General features: G+C 44.0%; 1 protein-coding gene across 3 annotated transcripts in view; it reads left to right on the top strand.

Annotated features, from left to right (window-relative positions):
- The first annotated feature begins 11,798 nt into the window (after positions 1–11,798).
- Positions 11,799–21,984, top strand: part of SYT6 (synaptotagmin 6) — a 127,305-nt gene continuing 117,119 nt past the window's right edge. For 2 of the 3 annotated variants that reach the window (XM_088674409.1, XM_088674407.1), the window contains exon 1: positions 11,909–12,044. The gene's annotated coding sequence lies outside the window, so the exon portion shown is untranslated. Of the gene's footprint in view, positions 12,045–21,984 lie in introns of all 3 variants that reach the window. The other variant, XM_088674411.1, reaches the window with a different exon arrangement.

Here is a 21,984-nt window from a genome sequence, read left to right as displayed (position 1 = left end):
GACTTCAAATAAACACATTTGATGTGGCTTGATAGTGAAAACACATGGTATTCTGTTGTATAATCTCATGATGCCTGCGGGTTTGCTGGTTTACTATTTTGGCCTACACTGATTTTAAACACAACCACACCTGACCCACCAATAACATAGCAATGTGGTACACCAGCAGATAACCTCATGAAATCAATTCAGTGCAGCACAAAACAATATTACACTGAGAACAACTTCTGAGTGAACTCCATGCATCAAATTTCTGGTCCATGCCACTTTCACTTGTCTTTACCCACAATTCTGTATTTAATCCAAAAAAATTTAAATATAAAAAGTGTATTTGATGCATTCATGGTGCCTAGAACTGGGTCACAATATCTGGAGAAGTGCAAAATTGGGAGGTAGCGAAGCATAGCTGCCAAGTTTTCCCTTTTCTCGCGAGGAAGCCTATTCAGCATAAGGGAAAATCCCTTTTAAAAAGGGATAACTTGGCAGCTATGTAGCGAAGTTCCAATTTGTAAATTAGTCTGAGGTGTGTGGATCGGGTAATTTCATATAGGAATTTGAAAAGATTAAATTCCTCAAGCACCCCTACTCCATATTCAGCTGTTGGCAGCTGTTGTCACATTGCTTTTCCCACATCTGCCTTTATCCATTAGTTGTGTGTTGCTTTTTTTTAAGTAACAGCCTATTCAGTTGTGCCTGTTTTCTTAGCGGTTCACTTTCTGTCATTAATTTGGGGTATCTGGCAGCATGGGTTTTGCACACTGATTTACATCTCTCTGCATGATGAAGTACATTTTAAAAAACACATAGCAATTGCAAGAAGAGGACACCATTGAGAAAGACTATTTGGCACTTGATAACCCACTGATATGCCTAATTAAGGGTTTGTTTTTGATACAAACGTGAAGAACTAGAGATCATCAAATACAAAGTTGGTGCTAGCCTAGAAAACCAACTCTAGGCAAGTTTAAACTTTGATGAACTGCACCGTAGGCAACCCTTGAAAATGCTGGTATCAGGGAGTGCCGCTGGATATAACTGGCATAGGTGGCGTTATGTCTGGGAAGAACTGTGATCATGCACAGAAAGACTGAATAGCTTTCAAGGGAGGCTTGGGAAAGGAGTTCACTGGAAGCTGAACTTGCCCAAGGCAAAGGGAAGGAGGAGTTGGGGGAGTGGTGGGGGAGACAGGCTAATTATGGGGTGCATGGACAGGAAGAGGCACAACCAAGAACGTCCAAACACAAGCGTTTGAAAGGCCTTAACAGCCCTTTAGTGTTTCCTTCTCCAGGGGCTTCTGAGAGGTGGGAGTCAATGGAATCAGGAAAGAGCAAGTGATTGTGCGTTGCAGGCTAGGGTGGAGTCAAGCAGAAGGAAATTCTGAGAGCTTGAGACACTTTTCAGGGAAAAGAAGAAAGGAAAACTGAGGTATGTTAAAATAGCAGTTGGTGCAATGCAGGCAAAGTGAACACTCAGTCTGCTCTTTGTCAAAACACAAAAGCAAACGACACCCGGTGAAATGGTGAGGTAACAGGTTTTGGGCAAAATACATGCTGTTTGCTTGTGACACTCACTGCCAGAACATCAGGGGAGGCCAAGAATGTTGGGTGGGATTGAATATGGACTTGTCACATCCAAGCTGCTTATTGCAGCAAGAATAAGATGCCTCTGATAACAGGCTGCAAGAAAGACAAATGGGGGGGGGGGAGAGGTTTACATCAGTGGTCTGTTATCAGATGTGTGCTACCAGGGATGCAACTGGATGTGCACATCAGTGCACTTTGGGCTGGAAGGTGCTTCCTAATGCATATTGCAGAACAAAGGGAAAGAAAACACGGCTTGGTCATCAGTGCAAGTTCCAATTCACCTGTAGCAGATTTTTGAAACACAATATGATGTAAAACACAGGATGCTTTTTGAAACAGAAGCAGCAGCAATGTGAAAGCTGTCCTTTCCAGCACTGGCTGATCAGTGGGCATATTCTTCTCATTTTAATGTGAAATGCTGTTGCTGCTGTTGTTTTTATATGTTAGCATCTTTCCATTAAAAAGAAAGCACAAAACGGTCTAAAACATACAGCACCAAATTATCATCATCAATCATCATCATCATACTTTTAATTTGTACACCAAGGCGGTTTACAAACTGAAGAAACAACAAAGACCACAACCTTATAACAATCTGTCATAACAATTTATATCAAATAAAGTAATATTCAATAATCCATTCAATTATGATAGTACACAATAAAATTAAATATACACACTTACCTTTCATCCACTCTTCCCAGGCAAATTCTGTGATTTTTATTTGTCTTTTTGCTTAGTCAGATCTGCATAAAACCTGAACTGACATTTGCTCCAGTTCAGCTTTAAAGAGTGGGTTTTCACAGAGAAAGCTCAGAGCAAAAAAACACAAAAAAGACACAAGAGTGTTAAAGTGCGGACCTCTGCCTGGAAAGTGCAGAGGAAAAGTAATTGTGCGTAAGCCCTGAAGACAAAAAGCATAAGCATTTAAAGAACCTTGGAGAACAGAACTGGCATCAAAAGCTTAAGTACCCTTATCCTCCCAGACCTCATGTAAAGTAGCTGACATTCCCATTTTACAGATGGGTGACTGAGGAAGTGGCTTATCAAAGGTTAATCATTAATCCCATAGCTAGAAATTCCAGGAGCCTTGGGTGTATGTGGGAGTGTGCCTTTGTCTGTATAAGCCACCTATTCTATTAAAAAGGACTCTCTTATTTACACCTTCAGTGGAAACCTGTGGCACTGGCCATGATTTCAGTCTGACATCTCTTGCTTGCAGCATTTTGCACCAGCTTGTTATATACGTTGTTGCCTTATTGAATGGCTGTGCAGCTTACCATTTGCTATGGAAATAGTAGCCCCTGCTGTTTACTTAAGCCCATGGATAGCGATTTGTCATTGATTCTCTGAAGCAGGCAACCGAGCGAGAGGCAACTCTGTGTGTAAAGTGAGTCAGACCTCACTGCTGCATGAAAGGTTGCAGCACACACAGCAAAGATGATAAACTCCAGACTGTAATTAAAAAAATGGTTGGTGCCATAATGGACCAACAGCAGCTGGCAGGTCTGTGTCTAATGGGCTACCTGTTGTTGTGGAGATAAGATTGACTGTGCCTCTAATAACAATAGGTATTGAGCCATTTCACTCAGTGGAGTTTGATATATTTGGGGCAGATCTATTAACCAAGGAATAAATCAAAAAGTGTTTTCAGTTTCTGAATTTATTGATGTGTTTTAGAAGCTTACAAGCCTCACCAGACTCATCACTGCAATTTTAAGTGCTGAACTGGCAGTCCTGTATGAAGACTAAATTGAGCATAAGGTACCAAAATTAGGGTAGCTTGGATGCAGCATTTGCTAATACCTTTGGATTGCCCTGAAGCAGTGGTATGGGTTCACGCCCAGTCTAAATAAATTACTTGGGCATCAATCCCATTGATATTTTGAAATATTACTCAGTTCCATGTGATACTTGTAGGACTGGGTTTTGCAAATTATCAAAGCAAAGCGGCATATGTTACCAGCAGCATCGCTACAAATCTGGATTTTTTGACAATGTATACTTCTTGATACTGCAATTGGAGGAGAGGACTGTGGATGGATACTTCCAAACAACCCTGAAAGGAAAAGATTGGAGAATCCTGTAGAAAAACTAAAACAGGAATGAATATTACAAAGACACGAATACTTATCTGGTAGCTGGCAAGATTGTGTGTGGGGGGGAAGGGGTGTTATGATTATGTTTAGTTGACTAGGCGGAGGAACCCTCTCTGGCACCCGGGGTGGTGCAGCCCGTACGGACTGCGCATGTGTGGCATCCCGTGCGTGCGCACTCCATACGGAATGCCACATATGCGCAATCCGTACAGGATGCTGGTTACGTGTGGCAGCCCGTACAGAGTGTGCATGTGCAGCATCCCGTATGGACTGCGCATGCGTGGCAGTCCGTACAGTTGCCGTGCATGAGCGGCATCCATACGGACTGCATGCGCCCTTGGCCGCTCTACAGCTGGGGGGAGGCAGGGGCCATCTTGTCACCCCTTCCAGAGTGGCACCTGGAGCAGGCCGCCCCCTCTGCGCCCCCTTCCTACGTCCCTGGTTGTTATGCAACTATGACAACCAATAAAAATATTTAGAAAAGAATATTAAGCAGACAGTGGTCCAGCAGTCCTGATCTTGAGATGTTACTTCTCCCTACACATGAAATTTGGGGTGTGAAACTAATTTGAAAAACCACTGGTGGACTATGGGGTAAAAATCCACAGTTATAAGAACCTTACTTCTTTCTAAGGCTCACACTTCATCATGAGCCTTCTTAGCATAGAACAACAGCAAGCAAAAGAAAAAAGGCCAAAAGGAATTTACAATATTATGGAAAGTGCTACTGCAGATTCCAGATTTGTTGCCTATGACACCTTAATTTTTCTTGCGGTATTTTTCTTGTGGATTTTACAGCAGCGATGTTTAGATTAGGTAAGTGTCAAGCTGTTGCTAGTTACTCTAAACAGATAATTAAGTCAATTAGCAAAATAAGGCACTTAATGGGAGAAAGTTATTGATATAAACATTTCGGCAAGCATGTTGCAGAGGGAATTAACTAATGCTAAAGCTGTATTTCACGAACCACTTAATATAATGTGGCCCCAATTACTAGCTTGGAACTAGGGTCAATTATTCCTGTGTTAAATTTGTAGGCTTGCATGCTGATTCAGCAATTCCTTATGTTGTAGTATTATACACAAATCAATGGATCAGAGTCATGGAATAATGTTCTTTGCACCAATAAAAAGGGTATCTGTTTCAGCTACAGCTGTGAGAGCTTGTAAATTTCTGACATGACTCTACAGACACCATTTTTATAGCCTTATGGGGTCTGCTGTGTGTGTGTTATGACTTAACCACCCAGGGGTCCTTTACCTACTATTATTAAGTTGCTTGAATAATGAAAATGCCTTGAATCAACTTACAGACACCATAAAAATACCAAAAACAAATACAATCAATAAAAACCTTAGAAACCTCACATCTTTACAAAATAAAAGACTTGCAGGTCTTGCCCCACTAAAGAGGCCACAAATATTTTAAAATTGAGGTAATTTTCTTTTTTCTTTTTTGCCTAGCATCTAACAATGGATGAAGGTGGTACCAGGAGGGCTTCCCTGAGGGAGAGCACTCCACAAGCAGAGAGGCATCACCAAGAAGGCCCATTCTCATGTTGCCACTGTCTGGACCTCCCATGGAGGAGGCACACAGAGAAGGGCCTCAGATGATGATTTCAGGGTCTGGGTTGGTTCATGTTGAAAGAGGTGATCCTTGAAGTATTGAGCTTCTGAACCTCAGAAAGCTTTGGAGGTCAAAACCAGAATTGAGCCCTGAAACTAATTGGAAGCCAGTGTAGTTGTGCCAGAATTGGAGTTATCAATCAGGCAAAGAATGTTGTTTCTGCTACTTTCCTGGTGACTGCCCCGATGCCTTGGGTTACCTCCCCCCCTTCCTTAGGGCCTCTGTAATTCCCCTTACTGACTACCTTTTCTTTTTCAAATGCTTCTGTTTTTGTTTTGTGTGGACACATCCAGGGCCGGCCCTACGGCCAGGCTGGGTCGCGCAGGGCGCCAGGGCGCCTGCCCGCCCGCGCAGCTCCACCCCCCGCTGCACTGTGCACTGTGCCTGCCCACGCAGCTCCGCCCGCTGCACTAGGAAAAGGGGCAGGGCGGGGGCGCTGGAGGGATCCGTCGCACCACGGCGCCAGGGCGCCAAATATACTTAAGATGGCCCTGGACACATCTGCTCTGTGCTCCCGTTGCTCGGTCCCAGCTCCTGCCAACCTAGCAGTTTGAAAGCACGTCAAAGTGCAAGTAGATAAATAGGTACCGGCGGGAAGGTAAACGGCGATTCTGTGCACTGCTCTGGTTCGCCAGAAGCTGCTTTGTCATGCTGGCCACATGCCCTGGAAGTTGTACGCCAGCTCCCTCGGCCAGTAAAGCAAGATGAGCGCTGCAACCCCAGAGTCATCTGCAACTGGGCCTAACAGTCAGGGGTCCCTTTACCTATGCTTCCTTTATATCCCATTTCACTTCTTATAATGTCACTATTTCATCTATGACAATGGTGGCTCTGCTTAGACCAGGAATAGTGCCCCACCCTGTTGTATAGCACAATGTATTATTCTATTGTCAACACACAATGCCTGCAGAACATCAACATTTACAGCACACTGCAAAACAGGAATAGCTGCTCTCTACCATCTCGATCACGCAATGCTTCCTGGTTAAAGTTGTGCCTCCTCTAGTGCTGTCTCCTCTAACTTGCACGACCCCACCTTTGAAGCCTAGTAGTGATCTGTCTAGTTGAGTCATACCATGTGGACCTAAAGACATAATGCCAGAGGGTAGCTCAGACTGGCTCTTCCAAATGTCTAGATGGTGTAATTTATGCCAGAGGCAGAAATTAATTTCACTTTCATGCAGCTTTCTTCAATCTATCTTCAGGGGGTAAAGCTGGGTTTTTTAAAAACATAAAGCATGAGTAGATTAAATTTCTTTTCTGAAAAGTCCAGGTGATCAAGGTTTACTGAAGGCCACTATAACTTAATGATCAGCAAAGGCCAAGTGAGCAGCCTTTACTCAGCCTAGATTGCAGACTGCTTGTGGCAAGGATGCCACCCATAATTTCCCATTGTTGTTGTTGTTTAGTTGTTTAGTTGTGTCCGACTCTTCGTGACCCCATGGACCATAGCACGCCAGGCACTCCTGTCTTGCACTGCCTCCCGCAGTTTGGTCAAACTCATGTTTGTAGCTTCAAGAACACTGTCCAGCCATCTCGTCCTCTGTCATCCCCTTCTCCTTGTGCCCTCCATCTTTCCCAACATCAGGGTCTTTTCCAGGGAGTCTTCTCTTCTCATGAGGTGGCCAAAGTATTGGAGCCTCAGCTTCAGGATCTGTCCTTCCAGTGAGCACTCAGGGCTGATTTCCTTCAGAATGGATAGGTTTGATCTTCTTGCAGTCCATGGGACTCTCAAGAGTCTCCTCCCAGCACCAAAATTCAAAAGCATCAATTCTTCGGCGATCAGCCTTCTTTATGGTCCATTACAGGCATACAATTGCAAACCTTCCAAAAGTGTGATGTAAAATAGCATGTCAAGCAACCATTTGAACCCTCAATTTGAACCCCATATACTGCTTTTTCCTGTATTATTACAGTCTCATGTCTAGGCAGATTTCACCATATCCTGTAGGGCCAGATGTACTGGCACAGCACATGATGTGCCCTATCTTTGGGGATTTAGTTTTGACAAGCGAAGCAGCAGGCCTGGGATGAATGGCATTAGACCATCAAAGTGAATCATTCTGATTCATTTTAGCCTTGGGCTCAGCATTTCAGGAGGAGATGATGTTCCCCAGGCAAAAAAACTGTGATGGAGCTATATTGTGTGATGGAATCCAGATTGCCTGTTCCACAAATGGAGAGGCTTCTTCCCTTCCCTGAGATCCAGTGGACCTTTCTGTTGGAGAGAAGGTGGTGGGAATGAGGTGAATGTCTCAGATTCCCACTTCTCACACTGTATCACCTCATGCTGCTCTGGAAGTCCCTCAACTATCTAGAGCAGCCCTTCAGGAGACATGAGGGAAAGGATTGCTTCCCTGCCCTCTTCACCCAGCACCAGTGAAAGAGCACTGAGTCCTCTGGATCCAAGCCAAAGGGTCTGGTGGCACCCTAAAGACTGGCAAGTTTATTACAGCAGAAGCTCTTGACGTGGACTATAGTCTGCTTTGTGTCTTCTGTATAGTAATTTGGATATCATCCCTTGACTATAGTGTAGCCATACTGTGTGCGTTGCAGGGCATGGGGGCATTAATGCTCTCCCTTGTGGCTAGCTAGCAACTGATATATTCAGCAGCATGCTGCTTTTGAACATTGAGGTTGAATATTTTGCCTTATTGCCATTGCTAGACTTACCCTCCATGAACCCCCTTTCACAAGCATCTAAATTACCATGCCCTTAGCACATCTCGCACCAGCGAGTTCCATAAATTACTTACGCTTCGTGCAAAAAAGTACACCCCTTTGTCTCTCCTGAATCCTCTGCCATTCAGTTTCACTGGGTGACCCCGAGTTCTAGTATTATTTGAGGGGTGTGTGTGAGAGAGAACTTCTCTTTATTCTTTTCCTTCACAGCATTCTTAATTTTATAAACCTCCACTGTGGGCATATTGTGGATGTGATGTGTGTGTCCGTAAATCTAATATCAGGAGCATCCGTAACATAGCAGGTAACATGAACGGATAATTGTGGCTGCAGAGTATATTTACAAATTACCTACAGGAAAATATAAAGGGAAATTCATTCTGATATTTCAAACATGGAAGTGTACTTGGCATGTAAAGGAGACCTCGGGGATGCTTGTTCCTTGCCCTGTCTCCATTCCAGGATGTCTCTGAAGGGTGGTTCAAAAAGCCAGCCTGTTTCCTTTGTCATCAGTCACACATGTAGCATTTTGTATGTAGCTGCCATGGTGTGTGAGGCCCATTTCCCGAGGCATTGCCAAGAGCACTGATGGGAAATGCTGATGGATCTGAGCACCATCTTTTACATTCTGATTAGGTACCTGCTTCCATTCCAGATAATGAGCTACTCTCTGGGGGTCTGATATGTGCAGACGTGGCCCTGCTATAAAACTACCCAGAATGGAGCTTTTTCTGTGGTCATTTAAGTTTCTTTTACACTCCTTTTGCTCTCTTCAGTGGCCAAAGTGATGCTCTGGATTGATAGGCGTCTACTGTACCGACAATAATTGTCTATTGATTTCACACTTTATTGCTGCATCTCCTGTTGCAGTTTGGATGCCTCGTGCAATGCTAGGCGCGCTGCTAGACTCAGAGCTTTACCTTACAAGAAAGGCTCTACAACAGGGGCTGGCAACATTTGTTCTGTCAAGGACTGCATTCCCTGGTGTGTGTGTGTGTGTGTGTGTGTGTGTGTGTGTGAGAGAGAGAGAGAGAGAGAGAGAGAGAGAGAGAGAGAGAGAGAGAGAGAGATCTGCCAGGGGCTGCATTTCAGCTGTGAACAGAGCTCTAGCCAGGAGTAGGAGGGCTCAGAGCAAACAGTGGAAGGTCCACCCCCGCCTCTCTCTGAAAATCTCTGTCTCTCTTGTCCTGACCACTAGTGGGCTGCTGGGAAAGGGACAGAACGGTACTGTATTGCCAAAGGTCCAGACAGTTCACTTGCAGAGGGCCAAAGTAGGCTGAGAGTTAGGATGTGAGGGAAATTCAATTCAGTTTGTATTACAAAGTGAAACTACCCAATTCACACTTTCTGAAACAGTACACAAGCTGAAACAGCCATTTCCCGAAATTCACACTTTTCTGAATTTTGCAATGCAGATCTCCCACCAGGTAATAAGCACAAAATGCATATACTCGGGTAAAGTGTGCATATACTAGTGAAAATAACGTATTCAGGAAACATTGCTTTGCAAATATATGTATACTTAGATGCATTATAAACAAGCATGTATATTTGGAGAAATTTGCACTAGAATGCTAAAGTTTCATGAGGACTTTAAAAAAAAAGTTTGCAAACTGATGTGAACATTTGGACCAAATTTAAGACTGGAAAAGTGAGAAACTGAGAGAACAAATTGACAGAATTACCCATCTCAAGCCTAAAGGCGCATAAAATTAGACAACGGGATAAAGGATTCCCAGCTGTGCTCTAAAAGGTGCCCAGTGCCCAGCCAAAAATGTCGTCAAGTTAAATTGGCTTGTGTGATTACTGAAGCTTCAAAAAGCTCTTCACCCCCTCCCAAGGTCTTCAATGTGTAAAAAGCAGTGCTTTTTTAAAAGCCCTTTCCCAGGGATTTGTGGCTGTGTGGATGCAAGAGAAGGAAGGGGAGAAATTGGCTTTGGCTTGCATTTTAATGTGAACCTGCTTAATTTTTGTGGGGTAACCAGCCACATGTACGGTAACAAACATGCTTAAGTTTATACACACCAAATGTTGCATGGACTGTCCCATAATCTCAATGTGCTAGTTTGGTCTTGTGAATTGCTCCCCCAAGCACTGGAATGCCCAAATTACCATTCACTCTATTTATGGCATGTCTCCGTTTCACACTTCCAGGACCGAATGCTGGAATTTCCTTTTAGACATCACCCTGAAATGCCAGCTAGGCGCTATTTTCAAGAGCTATATTAAGGTTTGTTCTGACCAGTGGCGGGAAGTTGATTTTTGCAGTATTAAAAGTGAATCAGCTTGTTTGCAGAACAAGACAGTCATTTCTGGGTAGACTGAGCTGAGTTAATGACTTTCTGTTAATATCCTCTGCAAGCACATTCCTTATGCCCCATGGCATTGCAGCTGCAGGGTTCATAAAGGCTCCCAAAAGACTTTTTTTCCTGAACATTGTACTTTCCCATGGATTTAAATTGACGCCCATGATTATTGGTCTGCAATCATATATAGGAGCCAAGGCTGTGGTTTCATCAGTTGAACACACTCTACAGTGGTTGGACTAGGATTTGGGAAGCCAGGGTTCAAATTCCCACTGGGATAGCACAGTAACCACAGTCTGAACATAAAAGCTAAAATAGTGATTTTTAGCACAACTAACTTACCCTGGGAGGTGGGGCAAGGGAGGGGAATTGGAGATGGATGGAACGTGGCCAATGGAATGGGCAGCGTGGATGCAATGATGTGGGAGCCTATTGGATAAAGTCCAATATAAATACGAATATAAATAGAGATTCACTATTAATGAGTCAACAACATGTTGCTACATACACCTATAATGGAACAGCAGCTATAAACAGCTACTCAGAAGTCAGTCTCATTAGGTTTGATGGGGTTTCTGTCAATTAAGTGTATGGAGGTTCATTTTAGTACAAAAGACCAATACAGCTACTGCTCAGGAAAACATGTGAAAAGAATTCCTTTCCGAGTACACACACACACACACACACACACACACACACACACACACACACACAACCTCCCCCCCCCAGGCCAACAATTTGCTCTCAGACAATGGGTGGGGGGTTCAATTTCTGATACTACATAGAAGGAATACAACTTTTAAAAGCCAGGAGAAATAAGGAGGAAATGGATGGGATAGGAAAATGAGGGAGGTTTGGCAGCCCTCAGGAGTCGCATAAAATTGAGGTCAGGAGATGCAATAGAGCCAAAAATGATTTGGCCAAAATACACGACTTTCCTTTTTGCTGTTCAGGTTCAAATTTTGTGGACTGTCTTGGATGGAAATTAAATACGTACTTCCAAGTCATACAGTTAAAAAAACTTATTTGTAAGTCCACAAAAGGAGTAATATGTTAATAGAATGAAGCCACTAATGGGACCTGTAGGGTTAGTTGTAGGGAATTATATTTTTAGAAATAAGTGTATAAAATGATGACTTATGACAAGTGAGTAAACAGGAGAAGTATGCACTATAAACATGTTGAAAGTGTTAAACTATATTTAGAGGCAATAATGTGGCTTCTGATATAATCAGCACGTGTCTGAAGGTGTCTTCAGAACCTGGCTGTGTGTAAAAGCTATCAATCAAGTCCTCTCAAAGGAATGGTATAAAATGCACAATTCCAGTACGTTATGCTTCTAAATGCAGCAGTTCTTTTATTGCCTAACTTATAGAAATATTTTTGTGAGTATCAAGACAAAATAGAAGTACTGTGCTGAAAACAGGTAATGAGCTTGTGTAAATCATTTGCACACGCAGAAATGTGTGTGCATGCGCGTCTATGCCCAGATGTGAGCTGAAAGCTGGCTGACTGCATCACTCCCTAGGCAGTGTACAGAGAGGCTGATCAGATTTGTAGACTTTTTGTGCATGTGGACCTCTGAGCCGACTCCAGTGTAGCTGCAGTCACCTCATGCCTAGTCGAGGAACAGAATCTCAAACTCCATAGAAGCACACAGTCCCTATCTCTGCTGCTAATTGCATATGTGGAGCAGACTGAGGAAGGTGCCAGAGAGCTAGCTGGGCTCGGGAACAGAAGCCTGCCTGGTAAGTGAAAGCTCACAAAGTTGCTTTCTTTATTTCTGTTTCCCTTTCGTGCTGATAAGAATCCTCTCCTTCCCTTTGCTCACTGTGCCTCAGAAGCTGAGGCAGCTTTGGGGCTGAGATGTGGATTTTTGCTTTCAGATATTTTTCACGGAGGCAGAGACACCCAGCATGTGCTTATGCCTACTTCGAACCAGAGCAAAGGCTTTCTCCATTGTTTTGCAGAATGCAACTGACAAGCTGCTGATTTCCCCTCTTTGCAGCTGTTTGCTCTTTACCATCTTTCTTTTTTCTTTTTTTTGCTTCGCAAAACTACTGCTGGAGCAGCGTGTGTGTAAATCTCACCACAGATAGATTGATGTGCACATGTGAGCCTGTTAATCTCATTTCCCCATGCGATTGCTCATTTAACTTTCTGTTTGAGTCCATGCTTCCTTTAATATAGCCCCCCTCCGCTTTAATGTTTTCGCTGTTTGTATTTCTGGGTGTTATCCTGTATTACTTCTCTTTGTGTCTTCTTTGTGTGCCTTCTCGCACTGCCAAGCTCTGATATCCTGGGCTGATGTTTCTACTCCCCCCACCCCACCTCCCACCCCCTCCGCAATTCCATATCAGACCCTGAGATCAGTGTAATTTCTTCTATCTGGGAATTGTGGAAGCCCTCAACTTGCTTATTTAAGAGATCTAATCCTTTTGCTTTGTTGAACTCCTTGATATAATCGCCAACAATAATAATCGTAATCTGGGTTGGGGAAAGATAGGGCTTTGTCTATTGCATGCTCTCTGCTTAATTATACTTAAACACTGCAAAATCGTATCCTGTAGGGACTGAGAAGCGGGGAGGAAGGGGGGAGCTATTGTGGAAGAGATTTCACATGGGCTGGAAGATAACTCTCTCGGGAGTGGTAATCGCATGGAAGCCAGCGGATGCTAATTGGTGCTACCTTGAAATTGAGTTCCATTTGTTATGCTACAGCATGTTAGTGTTTGACAACATTGTAGAAAACTGAGCAGCCAGCACGGCAGGCTGCGTGCCAGGATCCCAGCTCTTAGCACAAGCGGTCTTCAGGATATTGCTCTGGACAGAATCCAGGATGTTTGTTCCCTCAGGTGAAGTGCAAAAATTCTACGCTGTTCTAAGTGCTTAGGAATCTGACCATGTAAAATCCCCCCCCACCTATTCTTCATAAACTTGGAAGGAGATGCAGATCTGCACTTTAAATTGAATCAATAGACCAGTCCATCAAATGCTTTCTTAAATTTACTTCCCCCCCTCCTCCTCCCCCATCAAGTGGTGCGGCTCTTCTGTCAGATGCATGACCCAGAATTACCTGACCCGAGCGTTGAACCTGATCACTGTAGCTGTTTGGTTTAATGGGATTTTATGGTGCATGGCATTCTGTGACTTGGGTCATTGGTGGAGAGGCAGCAGGGGGGAGAAGGTGCTTGCCATTTGCCTGCAAAATCTCTGGGATCAGAGACTTATGCATGCCTGTGAAAATGGTTGCTGTGCATTACATTCTAAGGGTGAGACCTCTCCTTTTTTTACAAGCTAATGGAGACAACAGGCATACCAAACAACACAGGAACAGACCCTCCTCCTCCTCCCTCATCCAGCTGAGCTCAAGTGACAGCTCCAGCTCTGCTTCACAGACAAAGAGCATTACCAGGGCACACAATGATGATTCTTCACTTAAGGGCTTGAGATGCAACAAGGGATTAAGGAAAGTGCCACCCCCAATTCTTATGGAGGGTGGAGCCTTTCCCCCATCAATGGATGGCAAAAAGCCAGTTTAAATAATGGTGCTGCTGATCCCTAGAGAGAACAGTAGCAGAGGAGGGCAGGGCTCCTGCACCTTTTATTAGCTGTGCAGAAGATGGGATTTTAACAGTCAGTGGTAAGAAAAACTTCACTTGCTGACACGTCTTCTTCTGCACTATTTCTAAAGGAACTGATATGCTGTTTTTCTCTAGATACCCGGTCACTCTATTGACCCAGTGAATACTTTTCACAGCACCGGCCCTACAATTAGGCAAAGGGAGGAAGTCACCTAAGATAGCTGATTACGGGAGACATGAAAAAGGCAGCAAATGGACAAGTTGTCAGCAGTCTTATTACAAAATACTTGTAGAATTTTCTGTCTCAGGTGACAAAACAATTTGGCTGGTGTTACACCTTACTTTGGGGAGGCGGACACCTAAGATAGCTGATTACGGGAGACATGAAAAAGGCAGCAAATGGACAAGTTGTCAGCAGTCTTATTACAAAATACTTGTAGAATTTTCTGTCTCAGGTGACAAAACAATTTGGCTGGTGTTACACCTTACTTTGGGGAGGCGGACACCGTTTGCTGCTCCACCTCAAGCACCAAAATGTCTTGGGCCAACCCTGACTTCTTTGGACCTTGGAGATTCTTGAATTTGACAGGCATCAGTTAAATCTGATGAAGACATACCCTGAATACCTTCCTCCTAGGATGCCTTTTCACTATGGACATTACACTGGGCTGCTCAACATGGCCTGGTTGGTTGACCTTTTCTCCCACACTGATAGGTCTTCAGTTAGGCCAGAAAAAAAAACCAGTGTGTTTTAAAGAACATTTCTTCAATACAGTACCAAAAGAAATCAGTGCAAGAGCTATAGCAATGTTAGCAATGCAGGGTAAATGGGTACTCTCTGTTTAGAAACAACAGGAACTTGTGCCTTTGGTATACACCCCTAAGGCATTTATTCTAATAGAGTTTTGAAGCAGAAAGACAAGTGCTCTTGAGGAGTAATCACAGGTGGTGTGAGGGCTGCCCCCCGTCTTTCCTAAATTACACCTTTGAGGCTCATCATCTTTCCTGTCTCTTCTTTCTTAGCAATGGTTTGGTGCCTTTCATAGCAACATGACAGCTTTCCACATAACTCACCTCCTTGCCAGGCCAGGATTTCAACCTGCCACACACCTGTTAAAGGCACAAAAAAGCCCTTCAAGGACAACTAACTCTGGACAACCAAAAGTTCTTTCCAGCTTTCATATCACTCTGGGGTATAGGATTGGGGTTAGGTTCCTAGGCTTGGTGCTGGGAATGGAAGGAAGGAAGGAAGGAAGGAAGGAAGGAAGGAAGGAAGGAAGGGAGAGAGAGAGAGAGAGAGAGAGAGAGAGAGAGAGAGAGAGAGAGAGAGAGAGAGAGAGAGATTTGGTGGCTAAACCCCATTAGATCTTTTATTGAAGTACAGTCCTGGAATGAACTGAGATGATCGATCCTGAGTCATGAATGATACAGTACTGAGGCATTAATGAATTCATAGTAATAGTTCCCTCCAATTGCAAAGACAGTAAATCTGTACGGACCAGCAATAGGACTGTATCCTAGCTTTGGCTAATATCTGGATCCCAGACTGAAATGGGCAGCTTCAGGCTCAGGCTGGATTGGGTTGACTGCCCTGGATCAACCCAGGTCAGCTCAGCTCACCCAAAGTGATCTGGAGTTGTCAGAAGGTGGGGCAGCTGTGGGGGTCAGGGGAAGGAGAAGGAGAGGCAGGCAGCCCCCACAAGGTTTAGGGCACTGAAACAAGGCCACTCATGGACAAGATAAGGGTGTCTGTATACATGGAAACTCCCCAAGTAGACAGATAGTATTTGGTTTCCTTAAGAGCCTAAAAGCTCCTCCGACAAGACGAGTGCATGTATGAAGTCCATCTGTTGGAGCAGAACTGGTTAGAAGTGTGCATGCACACGAAAACTCATACCTATGACGAACTTAGTTGGTCTCTAAGGTGCTACTGGAAGGATTTTTTTTTTGTTAGGGTCAGTGACAAGATTAACTCAGTGAAAGATAACTCAGATAACTCAGTGAAAGATGGTGTCAACACAGTGGGTAGAGTGCTGGACATGGGTTTAAATCAGGCCTCCCCAAACTGCGGCCCTCCAGATGTTTTGGCCTACAACTCCCATGATCCGTACCTAAGAGGACCAGTGGTCAGGGATGATGGGAATTGTAGTCCAAAACATCTGGAGGGCCGAAGTTTGGGGATGCCTGGTTTAAATCTTCACTGAGCCATGAATCTCTTGGGTCAGTCAGCTTCTCTCAGCCTAACATACCTCACAGCATTGTTGGGAGGATGAAATAGGCAGGAGGAGAACCATGTACACCAGGCACCCCCAAACTTCAGCCCTCCAGATGTTTTAGACTACAGTTTCCATCTTCCCTGACCACTGGTCCTGTTAGCTAGGGATCATGGGAGTTGTAGGCCAAAACATCTGGAGGGCCGCAGTTTGGGGGTGCCTGATATACACCACCTCAGGCTCCTTGGGAAAGGAAAGGTGGGATGGAAATGTAACAACAATTGCAGCAAGTGGAGGGGAAAATAAGAACTCTACCCAATAGCACTGGAAGGAGGTGGCCACCCCCCCCAAAGCTGTACTGTGCAGGTTTGCAGGAATCCTGGCATCCTGTCGGATGCATGGTGCTTGAGTGTCCAGATTCAGGGCTGAGTACACAACTAGCTGCACCTCTTTGCTACAGCACAAGGCAGGGAGATGAAAGCCTCCACTGGTGCTGCACCACTCTAGTTGGGAGCCACTGCCATAAGAACAGCCATTCTGGGTCAGACCAAAAGCTTTTCTAATCCAGCATCCTGTTACTCACTACCACCAACCAGATGCCAATAGGAAGCCCATGGGGGGGGGACATGCGGGCGACACTGCTGTTCTCCAATTTGCACACAGCTCTTTTGAGTCCTTTCCTGAAATTAAAACCTTAGACAAATCGGCACAAGAAATGGGAAATCTCTCTTTGCTTCCATCAGCCTGGGTCGCTTTCTTCTGAATGCTCCTGATGTAAGCCTGGTCCCAGGGGACCCAGCTACATGCAGGCCAGTTCGCCATGAAGAGGCAGGTGGGAGGGGAAGTCAGAGTTAAACACCCGCATTCAAAGTTAGTCAGCTGCTTAGAAGTTTACCAGACTAAGCTGGCTAGTTGCTGGCAGTCTGTGGACAATTTGGAAGCAGCTGTCTAACTCCGGCAGGAATTGAGCCATGTGTATTCATCATTATTGAGTCATTTACAGATGTTGCTACAATACATTATGGCAAAATGTCGGGAGGTTAGCACACAGCCACAAACTATAATTATGCTCAGCGTGGCTTATAATAGCTTATTAGATTGTCATCTGTTAAGCGTAAAGCATTGACAACTGTTACTACCACATTTATAATGCCCCAGAGAGCCTACTGATTAAGGCACAAAGCAGCCTGATTATCATGAAGGGAATGTGGGTTCTCATGGGGGAAACTGATTTCTGCCATCCTGCTTTTTATAGAGAGCTTGTTGTTTGGTGTGCGGCAAAAGGCAAATACTTTTTTTGCCCAGGGCAGGGAATGGTCAGAGGCTATAGAGGCCTGGCTCAAGGATGGGAAGCAAATGTCTTTGATCCAAGTTCATTGCACCCTAGCACTGTTCATCTGTGTGTGTGTGTGTGTGTGTGTGTGTGTGTGTGTGAGTGAGTGAGTGAGTGAGAGAGAGAGAGAGAGACTCACAAACACAATGTGACATGACATGGCCAAGGCACAGGATCAGATCTTTACCTTATAAAAAAATCAAGTGAAAATTGGCCTTCAGCCTTGCCATAATGAGATTGATTTTTTTAGCTACATAATATATTATTTATTAGTAGCAAAATGCCCTTCATTATGATGGGTGGAATGGGAGCATATAAGTGTGCAAGAAAGGAAGACTTGTGGGCTTCAGTCTACCAGCCTCTAGGTGCATAGAGACACATTGCACCCTGTGGGGGAACCTCTGTGAGGGAGAATCAGGCCATGCAGGATCAGGAATGAAAGGTAGGCTTTGCCTTCACCGTCACACGGTCCCCAAGTGCTAAACTTTACTTTTCCTGTAAGTGTGAATGGCAAGTGTTCATGTTTGTAGAATAAAATAAAGGGGTGCCATTGGGACAACACTGGGATGAGGGAGTGAAGCTCTTTTCTACCCAGGTGACCTCAGCTTCTACCTCCTTCCGTCTGCACAGTCCCGTCCTGTAAAGTCAGACAGAATGTTAGATGAATGGGATGGAACATTGATAGATACTGTTCTTCTATATCATCTTCTATGATGCTTCCATTCTTTGAGAAGGAAGGAAGGTCTCCACCACATTTTGAACAATGCTAAAAGAAGCGCCAGGTGTTCATGACACTATTCACCGTGTTATAGCGTGGCTGTTGACTTGCTTAAATTTAAATTTCTAGCTCAATACCCATATCTGCATGTGGAAAGTAATTGTTTTCCAGACCTTACAGAATTTATAGGTATATTGACAGAGCCAAAAGGCTAAGGAAAAGGCTGAGAACCATCATATTTCCTATCCCTCATACCAAGAACAGCGTTAGATCTCATTGGGATTTAATTGGATGCAAAGTACAATAATAGGCTTATGAATCTTGAATATTTCCCATTTCTAACCCCCACCCCTACAAAAGTATATTCTGCGGAGTTGATAAATGGTTTATTTTACTGCCTGTTTTTGCACTTTGTATTTGGCTAGGAGGATTATTATTTTTTAGCCTGGGGTTTCTTTCTCCAGTAATTCTGAGTGTATTTTCTTCTTTCTTTTTCTTTCCACCTCACCCATGATCTGATATAGAATTTATATGAACACATTAAGATGTGCTGCCTACCGGTCACAGTGTAGTGAGCTATAGAGAGAGAGCAAAGCACAACACTGCCTTTCACTAGGCACAACAATGAGTGAGACTATCAGTCAGCTATATCTATCCATTGTGCCATATGGACAATGTAAGCCGAAACATCCTTTAGGAGTGGATGGCATTCCTGAACACCCTTCCTACCTCAACTACACATACAGTATATATTTAAAAAGTTTCAAACTGGTTAGTGAAGATCCTTGAGAATAAAGGTAGAGTTATTTTATCTTTTTTAAGATTTACTCTACATTATGTTTAAAACTGGAGTCCCACACTATTTTTTGTTTGTAAACATGAAAGCAATACTGTATTGGCCATGCCTTATGAAAATGCTTGCTTGTTGAATAAGAGCAAGGGCAACTGACAGTAATTTAACCGAATAAGTCTTTTTCAGTAAAATCGCTGACACTTGCCCTTGCTTTTACTTGCCCTCATTTGACCTCACTGACATGCAAAACCTGATTGGCTGTGATCTCAGGGGGAGTTCATCACGTGTTCCAAGAATAGGTATGGGAGTTGTGGGGCAATGTGAGCTATCCCTGCCCACCGCTGCTGCAACAGGGGTTGGGGTGGGCTGGGCAGCGGCTAATGTCTTGAACACGTGACCTGTTTTGAATGTCTGGGCCCCCTTTTATTTAGCAGCAGCATCCCATCAGGCACGGCATCGTGATATCGTCCCCTTAGCTCACATGACTGGACTGAGTCACCCTTATGACTAATTTAGGGATCTGAAGCAGCAGCCAAGAGAAACAATGTTGCTGAACATGATTGGGGGGAAATGAATGCAGTATGCTTACAGTCTAGGGTTAGAATTAGAGTGCCCATTCCATTCATGGAAGGGACTGAGATCCAAGAGAGGCTGCTGATGGAGGAAGTTACAGGTAAGGTGTACGTGGGAGGGGAATAAATGACTTTTTTGCAGCGCCTTGGGCCACCTCCCATGTACAGTAGAAGGTCCCCTGTAAGATATCATCTTTAGTTAAAATACATTCAGGCAGTCCGTGGTCAGTGTTGATCCCAAAGCCAAGACAAAGGAAGATGCCCTGTGCTTGAAGGAAACACCCATGTCTGCATAGGACTATCTACCTCAGGAACCACAGATGTCATAAAACCAATCCCAATGTTTTTTCTTACAGATGCAGGGGTCCAATTAAAGAGTTAGTCATAGACTGTCAGAGTTGTCTCCCCCTGGGAGTGATGTAGGCATATGATTAAGTACATCACACTTACCACAGGGAAGATAGAGGATAATCAATGTTACCTCCTGTCTGTGGGAGATTCCTAAGTGAAAGTGGAGAGAATAAGGAATTTATCAAGGGTCTCCTTGCTTCCCACTTCAGGGATTATATGTGTAACGACATTAATGATTTGCCTTGGAAGGGAAGAGTTCAGATTGACTCTCATGGGGGCTGATAAAAGCCAAATTGGATGAGCCCTCCTGGGGAGGAAAAGCCTAACTCTCTAATGCTGTTTTTCTCAGCTGCCAGCCACATCCAGTCTGAAGGTTCTGTGAGAGACGAGGAGCACAAAAATACAATACTGTACAGAAGGATCCATTACCTCATGCATCTTAACTCTGCTGCATAATTACAGTGGCAACTCTGAGCTAATATTGCTTTGCTGGATCCCTGATTAGGCATTCAGGATTCTTCAGCTGTGGTTTGCCTGTGGGGAACCCTTTAAGGAAACGACAGTTCTCTTCAGGCGTTCCAGTTGCGTGCAAGAGCAACTTCAAGCCTTCTATGAGTTGCAGAGTGAATTTCTGAAGCAGGGAACCTCCTGGACTCATGGAAGCTCCTTTGCAGTTAAAATGAGGGTTCTAAATTGTGATGGGCACATCTGTCAATTTCTGTTTCTCCCAGTTTATCATTTTCCCAATCTTGAGTTCAGTTCTCCATATTTTCACATCACTGTGCAACCTTTTTTTTAAAAAAGACCGCATGTGCTTCCCCCCACAATATACACATTCCAGTATGCAGTTTTTACTAATACATACATTTTTTTGCAAGCCATTTCCCCTAACATAATGCATTTTTGTTTGCCATTTTCACTAATACATGTACATGCATTTATCTGCACACTTCATCCCAGCAGGTGCATTTTTGTACACATTGCATGACTGGAGAACTACACTGTAAAGTTTGGAGAGCTGTGGATTTCAAAGGATGGCAGTGTTTCACCTCACATATAGTTTTGGAAAGTATGGATTAGATAGGTTTGCCTGTAGATGTGAACTGATTTGAATTTATCTCCCATCCTAGTTGTAAATCAGATGGGGGCTTCTGCACAAATACAAGAGGGTTCCCACTTCAGAAGTTCACCATCCAACTCGTGGAGCGTGAGCAGAGCTCAGCCTGCTATTTCTCCACGCAAGCAGAAAGCCTGAGCTGGAGTTGGGTTCCAAACATGTTACAGGTGCCTTGAAACAGACCACCTTGCAGTAAAATCCTTTCTGCTAGGGCCAGACTCCAGGTTGCCTACAGGAGGGATTTAAGCACAAATCAGAAATTTAGGTCCTTTAAAAAAAATGACTTTTTGCAGTTGAGGGAATGATGTGAAAGGCACTGAAAAGTGTGGGATGAAAAATGATTAATGGGAAGACATACAAGCAATCAGGATGAATGATCTTCCCAAACAAATCAGAACAAATGGTCGATGTGGACTAGCCTTTGTCTAAGTTTTGTGTACACAAATCAGGTGCAGCTCAGTAAACAACTCGGTTGCAGAAGGTACCAGAGTGGATAGTTCTTCTTGACTATCCTGTCCCTTAGTTCAGTTCTTTATTAATCATAACAAGTTAGTCAACCACTGTCCCTACACTATCTTCAAGCCTTCTTGAGGTGTTTCCTTTTCAACTGTCCTACAGAGAATTTGTTATTTGCTGCTGCTTCTTCTTTTTTAAAAAGCTTCAGTACAAAAGGCTGGTTGGCAAGAAGCCTCCTCAGGTGCTGGTGTGTTTATGGTGTCTAAATAGGAGCAGACAGACAGTTTAGCTGGCTTACTGCTCTATTCTTCTCCTGACAATAGTAGAAATACAGACTGAAAAGAAAGCAGGTGTGTGCTACACAGGGGGGGGGCTTTTCCTTTTGCTCTGGAGGTGGGGAGGGAGCAACAAAGCAGGGACATTCATAAGGCAGGAATGAGATGGGAAGAACACTGGAAGGAGGCATTGGCCCAGTGTGGTGTTGTGGTTCAGGTCTTTAGCTAGAATAATGCGAGGACTAGAGGGGAATATTATTGAGCAGGGAAGTTTGT

The sequence above is a fragment of the Zootoca vivipara genome, chromosome 7, assembly GCF_965207765.1.
Source record: "Zootoca vivipara chromosome 7, rZooViv2.hap1.1, whole genome shotgun sequence".
NCBI classification, from domain to species: domain Eukaryota; kingdom Metazoa; phylum Chordata; class Lepidosauria; order Squamata; family Lacertidae; genus Zootoca; species Zootoca vivipara.
The sequence above is the reverse complement of the archived record's forward strand: the minus strand, read 5'-3'. Positions and strand labels throughout refer to the sequence as shown.